Here is a 13,042-nt window from a genome sequence, read left to right as displayed (position 1 = left end):
CGGGTGGTGGTGGCGGAAAACGGTGGTGGAAAATGGTGGCAGATGGTGGGTGATGGTGGCAGAAGACGGTGGTGGAAAGTGGTGACGGGTGGGTGGATGGTATAGCAGATGGGTGGTGGATGGCGGGTGGTGGTGGGTGGGTGGTGGTAACGGTGGGTGGGTAACGGTAGTGGGTGATGACGAGTGGGTGGTGGTGGTGGCGGCGGGTGGTGGTGGCAGGTGGGTGGTGGCGGGTGGTGGATGGTGGTGGCAGGTGGGTGGTGACAAGCGGATGGATGGTAGTGGCGGGTGGCGGGTGAGGGGTGGATGGTGGTGGTGGTGGTGGCGGGTGGGTGGCAGGTGGGTGGTGGTGGCTAGTGGTCGGTGGTGGATGGTGGTGGCTGGTGGGTGGTGGTGGCTGATGGGTGGTAAGTGGTGGTGGCGGGTGGTGGCGGCGAGCGGATGGATGGTAGTGGCGGGTGGTGGATGGTGGCGGGTGGGTGGTGGTGGTGGTGGTGGCGGGAGGTAGGTGGTGGTGGCGAGTGGGTGGTGGTGGTGGTGGTGGCGGGAGGTGGGTAGTGGTGGTGAGTGGGTGGCAGGTGGCTGGTGGTGGTGACAGGTGGGTGGTGAGTGGTGGTGGCAGGTGCTGACGGGTGGCTGGTGGTGATGGCAGGTGGGTGGTGAGTGGTGGTGGCAGGTGGTGATGGGAGGTGGGTAGTAAGTGGTGGTGGGTGGTGGTGGTGGAGGACGGTGATGGAAAATGGTGGCGGGTGGTAGCTAGTGTTGGGTGGTAAAAAAAAAAAAACTCAAAAAGACATTTTTTGAGTTTACATTTTTTGGCCAGATTTATAAACTGAGACCACTGATTTATAAATCAAAAATTTACCAAATAAGTTTTTATTTGAGTTTTTTAAATTTTTGTAAATATAAACTGAAAACGTAAGTATTACTAAACGGCACCGTTGTAAACAAAAGTCATAATCATTTTCACTGGGCATCCGAAAGCCCTACAACAGCTAAGCGAATTTCATTATTTGAAAATTCTTGATTTGGGCTAGTGAAAACTGCAACTTTCTTGCATTGTGCTGCTTCGGTGCCTACAGCGCAGGTTCGGAGTTTTCCAATGTCATTGCCACAACTTTGCATATGGGAACACTCTCATATTTACTGAAAAGCTTCAACAATGGGTGAGCCTCAATATCGTGCATAAACACCTTATCTTCAATGTCTAGATTGCTTATGTCCACCTCAATTTTGGAGGGGATGTGTTCAGCTAGGCATAGATATTTTAAAGTGGTTCTTATCCTATTTAAAATACCTCATTTCTTAAGACCAGGACAAACATCTTCTCCTTTGAAAACAGCCAGCGCATATATCAACCTTCAACTCCGATCCTTTATCAGCCCAAACTGTAACAACCCAGATTTTTAATTATTTTGTAGAATTTATACTAATATTATTTAATCTCAGTTCGGAAAATATATAATTTATTATATATTATTATGCATAATTTTGTAAAATAATATAATTATTAAAAATTTAGGGGTCAAAATATAAATAATAATAATATAGATAATATAAATAATAATAATAATGGGTGTGGTACTAAAATAAATAAATAATTTTCCCTTAATATATAATAAAGTGTAATTTAATTAAGAATTAATTAATTTATATAATTATATTAAAATATTAGGTTAAAGGGTAATTATCTTAAATATCTATTAAAGATAAAGATAAAAATAAATCTATATAATTATGAATTAAATCTTAGCGATAGAGACGCTTGCCACGTGTTGACCGGCTGTGGCTTGCTCCTCCCTTAGGAAGGAGGTGATCAACCTGCGTGAAAGAAAGGAAAAGAAGAAAGGAAAAAAAAGAAAGAAAATAGAGGAAGAAGGAAAAAATAATGAAAGCTGAAAGGGTTTTTAATAGTAGAAAGAAAGAGTAAGGTATTAAAATTAAGGTAAGTTATATTATATCTTGAGTTACCATAATGCATTTTATATATGTTTTGACTTACCATATTTATTTTATACAAGTTATGTTTTATAAGTTATTATAAATTATATAAACATTTCAGTTACGTCGTTTTATTTCTGAACCCTATTTGCCTAAAAGGAAAACCATGGATATCTTTGTTTATATTTTAAAGAATATTTGACTATAACCTTATATGCAATTATATTTTGTAAGTACCACATGGGAGTCCCATGCCTTGGGGGACTTAAATAACTATTGGCCTCTGTTTGACCACTTTGTGGTCCTCTGTTTGTCATGGATCCATTGACCTCTGTTCTATGAGGACCAAAGTGCTGTGTGGAGCTAAGTGCTACACTATTGTGGGAGCCACCTCTAGAATCCGTACGAGCCACCTCTTGAATCTGTACCTTTGTTCTGTGCGGAGCTAAGTGCTACACTATTGTGGGAGCCACCTCTAGAATCAGTACGAGCCACCTCTTGAATCCGTACCTCTGTTCTGATTGTCACACCTGTGACATCTGTTCTGTTCTGTCTTGTACCGTGGTAATGGTCATTTACTTACATAATTTCTGTATTTCAATTTCTGCCATTTAAAGGATTTATTTACCAAACTGAGTTATATAAATGTTTTGGTCTAACTAACTATCCATAGTTATTTCGTGTCCTTTATACTCTTGGTGTAATATTTCTCACTCTGCCATGTGCTTATAGTTGTTTACCAATTTTCACGAAACATGCAATTCAGAAATACCTTTTGGAAAGTCTTTGACGCGGGGCTGCAGAATAGACACACACAACACTTTTATGATATTTTTTTATATGTAACTATCGGTCTTTTTGGTCAAAATAATTTTGTAATAAAAATAGAAACTTCAATGATTATTTTGGCACCCTCATTTAAATATTACTTCCGCTCGCGTTTATTAATTTGTTTAAGAATTGGCCGTAGGTAACTTTAGTTGCTGGCCATCACGATGCTTAACCCTTGGGTACGGGGAGCGGGTTGTGACAAATGGTATCAGAGCAATGGTTTTTTTTAGAAAAAAAAAAAAAAAAAAATCGCCATTGGAGCATAGGACACATGCACATTTAAGAAGCAGGACAGCGGGTAATTAGTATCTAAATATTACATTTTGTTAGTCGATTTAATTATATTATAATTTTATATGATTATATATATATAATAATTTTTTTTTTAGTGTCCCTAACTTGTGAAGGAGATTAGATATAATTTATATTTGTTATAGTAAAAGAATGACAAGAAAAGAAGGATGTCGGGCTCAAGCACCTACCAAAATTATAATATAATTAAATACATATAATTTTCAGTTCAGTATTCAAAAAAAAAAATTATTTTGATGTTTTTTTAAAAGTTGGTTCAAATTATAAAGATATTAATTTTGAAACTATTTTCCATCAATAAAAAGTTCATTTCAAATTTTTTTCAATTCTTGCATATAATTCTGTCATTGTGTTCTCATTTTTATTTATTTTTATCGTAAACAAAACGAGTGAAAAGTTTTTAAAGTCGCTCTTTATTTCCTATTTTGGCCCAAAACAATTTTTGACAACTAGACAGTGAGTTATTTTTGGTAAAATTTTTTTGAAGGTACTATTTTCTATCAGATTAATCATCTAATATATATTTATCAGAGTGCGCAGCAGATAGTTTACATATGACAAATTTCGACGACGAAATTTTAAAAGGAGAGAAGATTGTAACAACCCAGATTTTTAATTATTTTGTAGAATTTATATTAATATTATTTAATCTCAGTTTTGAAAAATATATAATTTATTATATATTATTATGCGTAATTTTGTAAAATAATATAATTATTAAAAGTTTAGGGGTCAAAATATAAATAATAATAATATAGATAATATAAATAATAATAATAATGAGTGTGGTACTAAAATAAATAATTAATTTTTCCTTAATATATAATAAAGTGTAATTTAATTAAGATTAATTAATTTATATAATTATATTAAAATATTAAGTTAAAGGGTAATTATCTTAAATATCTATTAAGGATAAGGATAAAAATAAATCTATATAATTATGAATTAAATCTTAGCGATAGAAACACCTTGCCACGTGTTGACCGACTGTGGCTTGCTCCTCCTAATAGGGAGGAGGTGATCAACCTGCGTGAAAGAAAGGAAAAGAAAGAAAGAAAAGATAGGAAGAAGGAAAAAATAGTGAAAGCTGAGAGAGTCTTTGATAGTAGAAAGAAAGAGTAAGGTATATCTTGAGTCATCATAATACATGTTATATATGTTTTGACTTACCATATTTATTTTATGCAAGTTATGTTTTATAAGTTATTATAAATTATATAAACATTTCAGTTACGTGGTTTTATTTCTGAACCCTATTTGCCTAAAAGGAAAACCATGGATATCTTTGTTTATATTTTAAAGAATATTTGACTATGACCTTATATGCAATTATGTTTTGTAAGTAACACTACGGGAGCCTTGGGGGACTTAAATAACCATTGGTCTCTGTTTGACCACTTTGTGACCCTCTGTTTGTCATGGATCCATTGACCTCTGTTCTGTGCGGACCAAAGTGCTGTGCGGAGCTAAGTGCTACACTATTGTGGGAGCCACCTCTAGAATCCGTACGAGCCACCTCTTGAATCTGTACCTCTGTTCTGTGCGGAGCAAAGTGCTGTGTGGAGCTAAGTGCTACACTATTGTGGAGGCCACCTCTAGAATCCGTACGAACCACCTCTTGAATCTGTACCTCTGTTCTGATTGTCACATCTGTGACCTCTGTTCTATTCTGTCCTGTACCGTGGTAATGGTCATTTACTTACATGATTTCTGTATTTCAGTTTCTGCCATTTAAAGGATTTATTTACCAAACTGAGTTATATAAATGTTTTGGCCTAACTAACTATCCATGGTTATTTTGTATCCCTTATACTCTTGGTGTAATATTTCTCACTCTGCCATGTGCTTATAGTTGTTTACCAATTTTCACGAAACATGCAATTCAGAAATAACTTTTGGAAAGTCTTTGACGCAAGACTACAGAATAGACACACACAGCACTTTTATGATATTTTTTTATATGTAAATATCGGTCTTTTTGGTCAATATAATTTTGTAATAAAAATAGAAGCTTCAATGATTATTTTGGCACCCTCATTTAAATATTACTTCCGCTTGCGTTTATTAATTTGTTTAAGAAATGGCTGTAGGTAACTTCAGTTACTGGCCATCACGATCCTTAACCCTTGGGTACGGAGAGCGGGTCGTGACACAAACAAACACCAAATTCAAAATATTTCCATTCTCCTCATCGCTATGAATCTTGATGGGGAGAACAGTGCCAGATTTGAGGAGAGTGAAGGAACCAGAACTAGCGCGGATCTAGAGAGGGAAAGTGGTGGAGTAGAAGAAGGGGAGTTGAACGGAGTTGAGGATGGCTTGAATCTACTTCCTCTCGGTGGTGACGAGGTGTGTCTGGAGGCCGACCTGCAGGTGGTGGTGGCGGTGGTATGGTTGCCATTGTCTTGGGCTAACACGACGGCGGGGATTTGGCCTTAGAGTCTGTCTGTGGCGTAGACTTTGCGGGCAGTGTACTGTCTGGGAATGGCTTGGATCGTGTGGTATGATCACCGTCTTCACCGCCTCATCCTCTCTCGTCGCTCCTTCTTTACGGACTAATTTGATTTGAGGGGGTTAAATTTCTTTGTGATATATGGGTGTGAGATTGAGGGACCTTAGACATCATAAAATAATATCGTGGATCTCTTCCATTACTAAAAGTCGGAGAGGGATCTTAGACTAATTTTTCCTAATTTTTATGCACATACTAATATTAACCACCGCCCACTAGCCCATGGTAAATACAAATGAAATTATTTATAAAAATTAGGCCTTGTTTGGGAATTGATTTTTTGTGATTTTTTGACTAAAATATGAATTTGTGACTTTTAAAAATATTTGTAATTTTTTTTGATTTTTTAAATAAAATAGTCACTTGCTAACTCAATATGATTTCTAAATTTCAAAAACAAAAATGCTATGAACCCACCCTTATCAATCCATAATTTACCCTAAATGTGTTTGTGTGGTGGAGATTAAATTGATGAAATATGGATTCATGAGTAAAATGAATTTAAACCAATAATTCATTTTTCTGAGTAAATTCTGGATTGATAATAGTGAGTTTGTAATATTATTTCAAAAATCAAAATCTATTTATTTTTTATTAAAAAATGATAGAAGCAGCCCTAAAGACCTTTGTTAGTATTGAAAAATTGTATAAAAAATGTGTTAAAGTGAAGACGTAAAGAATTTCATAGAAATACTATTTAAAATGAAAAAACAAAGGGACAAATTTTTATTTTTATTTTTAAAAATGCAGCCAAGAAGTAAATCAAAGTTTTGTTGGCCCAAAATGGCACTGTAAAGCTACCCAACAGGAGTTGCTGTGCTTTGAGCACAACAGTATCCTCTATCCTTAAATTTTAATATAATAATATATTTTTATATTATGTGATAGTTATTGTGATATTTTATATTTAATTTTAAACAAAAGTTAGCTTTAGGAATAAAATGGGAAAAACTTGAAAAATATGGGTCAAAGTGAGAAAAAAATAAACTTTAAGGACCAAAGTAGAAAAGTGATCAAACATAAAAGGGGCAAAGTATAATTTACCCGAAGAATTTCAATATTGCCTCGTTTGGGAACAAGTTACTTTAGTAATTTTTGTCTTTTGAGTGGTGATTCATCCCACTAATTTTTGGACCACTAATAGCTCTAATGAGCTTAAAAAAAAAAAAAAAAAAAAACTCAAGCCAAAACATCACATCACTTTGGTGGGGGCCACTGTGCCACATCATTAGTGATGCTCTAGAGCTCCCAATTTAGTACTCTAAAACATTATTCTTGTATTTTTATCAAACCATGCGCAGAAAAATAGAGAGAATGATGTGATACTTATAGTAATTTTTTGCCTTTTTGGCTAAAACTAAATGTTGCCAAATGAGACCGTGTAGATTTTTAAAAAAAATTACAGATAAGTGATAAATTTTATACACGTTAATAATTAAAATTATAATTTTTTTTTATAATGTCAGTAATTTTTTCTGGACTTTTTTCTTGCTAAATTTCTTAACACGAGGTTTTGATTTTTTTAAATTAAAATAAAAAAAAATGATTAAATACAAATTAAAAAACTTGGTCTAAACCAGATAACAAAACAAAGAAATTGTAATAGACACTCACTTGCGTTAAAAAGTAATAATAATAATAATAATAATGCTACTAATAATAAAAAAGGTTCAATTGGGTCCCATAAAATTATGGAAAAATTAGTCTAACATTCCTCTTAAACTTTTATTAGTGCAAGAGGTTCACAATGTATTTTTTTTGTAGTGTAAGGTCCTCAGATACATCACCTGTAATTACAGATATCAAACTTCTTCTAAACCCACTCTCTCTTTGTAACGCCCTCAAAAAAATACATAAAATCCATCACTTTAGACATGTATTGATATAAAAGAAACCAACCATTTATATTCATCAGAGTAATTCTTACAACTGTATTACATGTTAACAACAAAAGCAAATGCCCTATGGGCTTATAGCTTTCCAAGTCAACACCTGGTTACACAAAAGAAGAGTACTAACTCTTTACAAAATAAACCCTTGGCTTGATATACATGTAATACAAACAAGGTAAACAAAAAAAAGAGTCTTCAACTCTCATCATCATCCAAGCTATGTCCTTGGAAGTGGTATACTACCTGTACCTGAAAATAATGTCCCATAAAGGGTGAGCCAACGCCCAGTAGAGATATGCTAAACACAGTATGAGCAATAACTAAGACATTAGCAATTAATAAATGTTCAATTTCCATAAATCGATTCATAACCCATTTCCATTTCATTTCAATTTCCATTTCTTATCAATTTCACAATTTACATCAACGGCTCAGAACCTGCCCAACCACTTATATGAGACAATGACTCATATTAAACATTTCCCACTTTACAATAGACAAACATACTAGTTGTATCAACATCTCAACAGATAAGCATACTAGCTGTATTCACATTTCAACAGACATGCATATTAGCTATATCAACACTTCCAATGATAAGCATATGAGCTGTATCAACACATTATCTGACAAGCATATGAACTGTATCAGTGGAGTCTATCGCTTATCTCCTCCCAAACAACATCCAGTTTAGAGGTCCATCCCTTATCTTCCCTTAAACCGTGGAGTACATCCCCTATCTCCTCCCACACACACACAACGTATATACACAAAGGTCATATACACAATCAATCAATGCATAACGTTAATGTATTCTATCAACCGTCATACTCTATGACATATCCAATTGATTAGTTTTAGTTTGCCTAATCATCATGCATTGTCTACAACAATCAAAACTACCCTCCACCGGTAGCCCAAACAATTATTTCTAAACAGATAATAAAAGCTCCAACAGATAAAATATCAATGTTTTCAAAAGTGAGCGATTAATAAATCTAACTCCACTATTCTACCATACAATGAACCAATTTCATTATTTCTAACTCAATTCCATATAGCTACAATTTTCCCAAATTAATTATACCAATTAATTTAAACAACAAATTAGGGTTTTTTTCCCCAACTCTCAACATCACCTCAAATGTTCAAATATCACCAACCAACAACTATATCATCATTTTGAAACTCAAAATACATATTATGAGCCCAAAATCACAAAACCCTCTTTAACACATTTTGAAACCCTAAGTCCCAAAATCAACCATTTAAACAATAAGCTCAAAATCTAGGTTAAAACCCATAAGAGTAAGTATAAATCCTTACCTCAAATTTGGAGCTCAAGGAAAAAAGATGAAGAAACTCGACGTGCTCCAAAACTCAATATACTCGGATCAAAACGTAGCCCTCGACGATCAACCCAACTCTTACAAAGGCCGAAGGAAAAAGAAATACTCTAACTATATCAAACCCTAGAGAGAAGGGAGTTTCTAGAGAGAGGAACTCTCAAAATGTCTTTTTAGAAAGTAAGAGAAAGAGAGAGAGAAAATGTAAAAAAGTGATTTTAAAATGCCCAGCTGCCAACTGATATACGACATTCCCACTCGAGCGGATGTACTTTATTCTTGTGTCTTGACGCTAGAGCGGGCTTTCTTGCGCTCGAGCGTACCTAGTTTTTTGTTCTTGACGCTCGAGTGTTGTGTTCTCCGCTCGAGCGGGAATGTCGTATATCAGTTGGCAGCTGGGCATTTTAAAATCACTTTTTTACATTTTCTCTCTCTCTCTCTCTCTTACTTTCTAAAAAGACATTTTGGGAGTTCCTCTCTCTAGAAACTCCCTTCTCTCTAGGGTTTGATCTAGTTAGAGTGTTTCTTTTTCCTTCGGCCTTTGTAAGAGTTGGGTTGATCGTCGAGGGCTACATTTTGATCCGAGTATATTGAGTTTTGGAGCACGTCGAGTTTCTTCATCTTCTTTCCTTGAGCTTCGAATTTGAGGTAGGGATTCCTACTCACTCTTATGGGTTTTAACCTAGATTTTGAGCATATTGTTTAAATGGTTGATTTTGGGACTTAGGGTTTCAAAATGTGTTAAAGAGGGTTTTGTAATTTTGGGCACATAATATGTATTTTGGGTTTCAAAATGATGATATAGTTGTTGGTTGGTGATATTTGAACCTTTGAGGTGATATTGAGAGTTGGGGAAAAAAGTCCTAATTTGTTGTTTAAATTAATTGGTATAATTAATTTGGGAAAATTGTAGTTATATGGAATTGAGTTGGAAATAATGAAATTGGTTCATTGTATGGTAGAATAGTGGAGTTAGATTTATTAATCGCTCACTTTTGAAAACATTGATATTTTATCTATTGGAGCTTTTATTATCTGTTTAGAAATAATTGTTTGGGCTACCGGTGGAGGGTAGTTTTGATTGTTGTAGACAATGCATGATGATTAGGCAAACTAAAACTAATCAATTGGATATGTCATAGAGCATGACAGTTGATATAATAAATTAACGTTATGTATTGATTGATTGTGTATATGACCTTTGTGTATATACGTTGTATGTGTGTGGGAGGAGATAGGGGATGTACTCTACGGTTTAGGGGAAGATAGGGGATGGACCTCTAAACCGGATGCTGTTTGGGAGGAGATAAGGGATGGACTCCACTGATACAGCTCATATGCTTGTCAGATAATGTGTTGATACAACTCATATGCTTATCATTGGAAGTGTTGATATAGCTAATATGCATATCTGTTGAAATATGGATACAGCTTGTATGCTTATATGTTGAGATGTTGATACAACTAGTATGTTTATCTATTGTAAAGTGGGAAATGTTTAATATGAGTCATTGTCTCATATAAGTGGTTGGGCAGGTTCTGAGCCGTTGATGTAAATTGTGAAATTGATAAGAAATGGAAATTGGAATGAAATGGAAATGGGTTATGAATCGATTTATGGAAATTGAACATTTATCAATTGCTAATGTCTTAGTTATTGCTCATACTGTGTTTAGCATATCTCTACTTGGCGTTGGCTCACCCTTTATGGGATATTATTTTCAAGTACAGGTAGTATGCCACCTCCAAGGACATAGCTTGGATGATGATGAGAGTTGAAGACTATTTTTTTTGTTTACCTTGTTTGTATTACATGTATATCAAGCCAAGGGTTTATTTTGTAAAGAGTTAGTACTCTTCTTTTGTGTAACCAGGTGTTGACTTGGAAAGCTGTAAGCCCATAGGGCATTTGCTTTTGTTGTTAACATGTAATACAGTTGTAAGAATTACTCTGATGAATATAAATGGTTGGTTTCTTTTATATCAATGCATGTCTAAAGTGATGGGTTTTATGTATTTTTTTGAGGGCGTTACAACTTAGTATCAGAGCGTACCGGGTTCAAATACTTTGGGTACGTGGGAAGTGATTAGGATCACAATGGGTTTGTCTCGTTTGATAGAGACTTAGATGTAGTGTCATATGCTATGTGCTTAATTGATAACATGCTTATGTGACTATGTGAGTATGGAATGTAGTTTCTGGGATATTGATTGGATCCTTGGGTTTCTGGGAGTCTTGTTGGAAAAGCACTTGATTAATGCTGTTTCTAACCGGAACTCTAGTAACGCCTCGGGACTATCATTATCCGGAAATGAAATTCGTAAGTGCTTATGTGTTTATGTGCTTACATGGAGTGAATTACAGTTGTCCATGCATTAGGACGTGAGTGTTATAGTTTCGGCACATTTGTGAATGTGCTAATGGTCTTGGTTACCTTTATTAGGATGTTAGGACGAGGACGTGGTAAACGAGGCAGACGTGGTAGGCAGGAGATGCCTTTACCGGATGATATTCTGGCACAGCACGAGGGGGTTGGCCAGACCAATGTAGCCGAGCCAGCAGGTCAGGAGGCTGTGGACGCTTTAACCCGAGGGATAGCCGATGCTTTGAAGGAGTCTGTGGGTATTTTTCGAGCTGAGAATCCAGTTCAGGCTCTATTTCAGGCCCAGGTTGTTGAGGCAGGGCCTTCCTTCTTGAAGAGGGAATTCTTCCGGTCCAATCCGGACGAGTTTGTTGGGAATCCGAAGGAGCCACTTAAGGCTGACGAGTGGTTAGAACAGATGGAGAAGACGTTCGAGATGCTTGGCATCGAGGACGGGGCTTTAAAGGTGACCTTGGCATCCTTCCAGCTGAAGGGAGATGCGGGTCAATGGTGGAAGTACGAGAAGGGCAGTGTTGGTGGTGCATAGGAGGCGTTTGTGAATGCTTTCCAGGAGAAGTTTTTATCTTCAGCTGCAAGGGAGAAGCTGAGGGAGCAGTTTTGCCAGCTTAAACAGCAGGGCTTGTTAGTGGCCGAATTTGAGGCTACTTTTGCTAGTATGTCCAGGTTTGCACCTGAACTGGTGGCGTCCGAGAAACGCCGTTGTTTAGAGTTTGAGCGGAAGTTAAGGCGTGGACTCAAGTTGAGAGTTGGAGGGTCCTTTATCCGAGAGTACAGACGTTTGGTTGATGCTGCTGCTCATATGGAGATTATGATGCAGGAGGAGGATGAAGGGCAGAGAGGCTCCAAGAGGAGCCAAGATGGTCAAGGTGACGGCAGGAGACAGAGGGGTTCTAACCCTTAGCAATCTCAGGGTGGTTTGGCTAGATTGACCTTTCCAGTGCCGAGTGCGGGCTCTGGGAGAGGTAGTTAGGGAGGCTTGACTTGTTTTGCGTGTGGCCAGCTGGGTCACAAGTCTTCGGTTTGCCCGCAGAAGGGAGGGGGTCAGCGAGCTGCTTCTTCTTCAGCTAGACCTCAGGGCCAAAGTCAGGGCAGAGGCCAGCCTTTGTCTTGCTATCAGTGTGGTCAACCTGGGCACCTGAAGAGGTATTGCCCACAGTTGAGTGCTACATCATGAGTGTCTGGTTCTAGGTAGACGCAGAGTTATTAGCCAGCTCAGTCTGTGCAAGCCTCGAGGGCCAATCTGGGAGCTTCGTCATCCTAGTCAGTGCAGCAGTCTTTTGCTCCTAGAGGTGAGCAGGTGGATCAGGGGCCTACAGGGCACGCGTATGCTGTTACCGCGCAGGACCTAGTACCGGCTCCGTCAGTAGTGAGAGGTACCTTTCTGTTTTGCAACTCGATTGCTAGTGTTTTGATTGATACGGATACATCTCATTCTTTTGTGTTTGCTACATTTGCATCTGTTTTGGAATTGGAGTTGGCACAGTTAGCATCTCCTATTTGTGTAGTATCGCCTGTTGGTGGTGAGTTGATCTTGAAACAAGGTGTTAGAGGTTGCGATATAGAGGTCGCCGACCATAGGCTTCCTTTTCCCTTTGTTGTTATGCCCATGAAGGGTTTTGATGTCATTTTGGGTATGGACTGGCTATCGTCATACCGGGCTGTTATTGATTGCTACCGCTAGAGGGTTACAGTTTGTACCTTGAGCGGGGAGTGTTTCCATTTCTTGGGGGATCAGGTTGGTAGTGTGTTGCCACCGATATATGATCCGCGAGGGCGGAGTGAGCTTAGTGGTCTACTTGCTAGCTTTATGAGTGGTGAGTG

At 37.2% G+C, this 13,042-nt stretch overlaps 1 pseudogene; it reads right to left on the bottom strand.

Moving 5' to 3' along the window:
• Window positions 1-1,076: 1,076 nt before the first annotated feature.
• LOC114272170 (uncharacterized) lies at window positions 1,077-5,588 on the bottom strand (annotated as a pseudogene).
• Window positions 5,589-13,042: the final 7,454 nt, after the last annotated feature.

Source organism: Camellia sinensis, chromosome 2 (genome assembly GCF_055761805.1).
Source record: "Camellia sinensis isolate YWXY chromosome 2, ASM5576180v1, whole genome shotgun sequence".
Taxonomy (NCBI): domain Eukaryota; kingdom Viridiplantae; phylum Streptophyta; class Magnoliopsida; order Ericales; family Theaceae; genus Camellia; species Camellia sinensis.
Note: the sequence above shows the minus strand (reverse complement) of the source record. Positions and strands in the feature narration are given on the sequence as shown.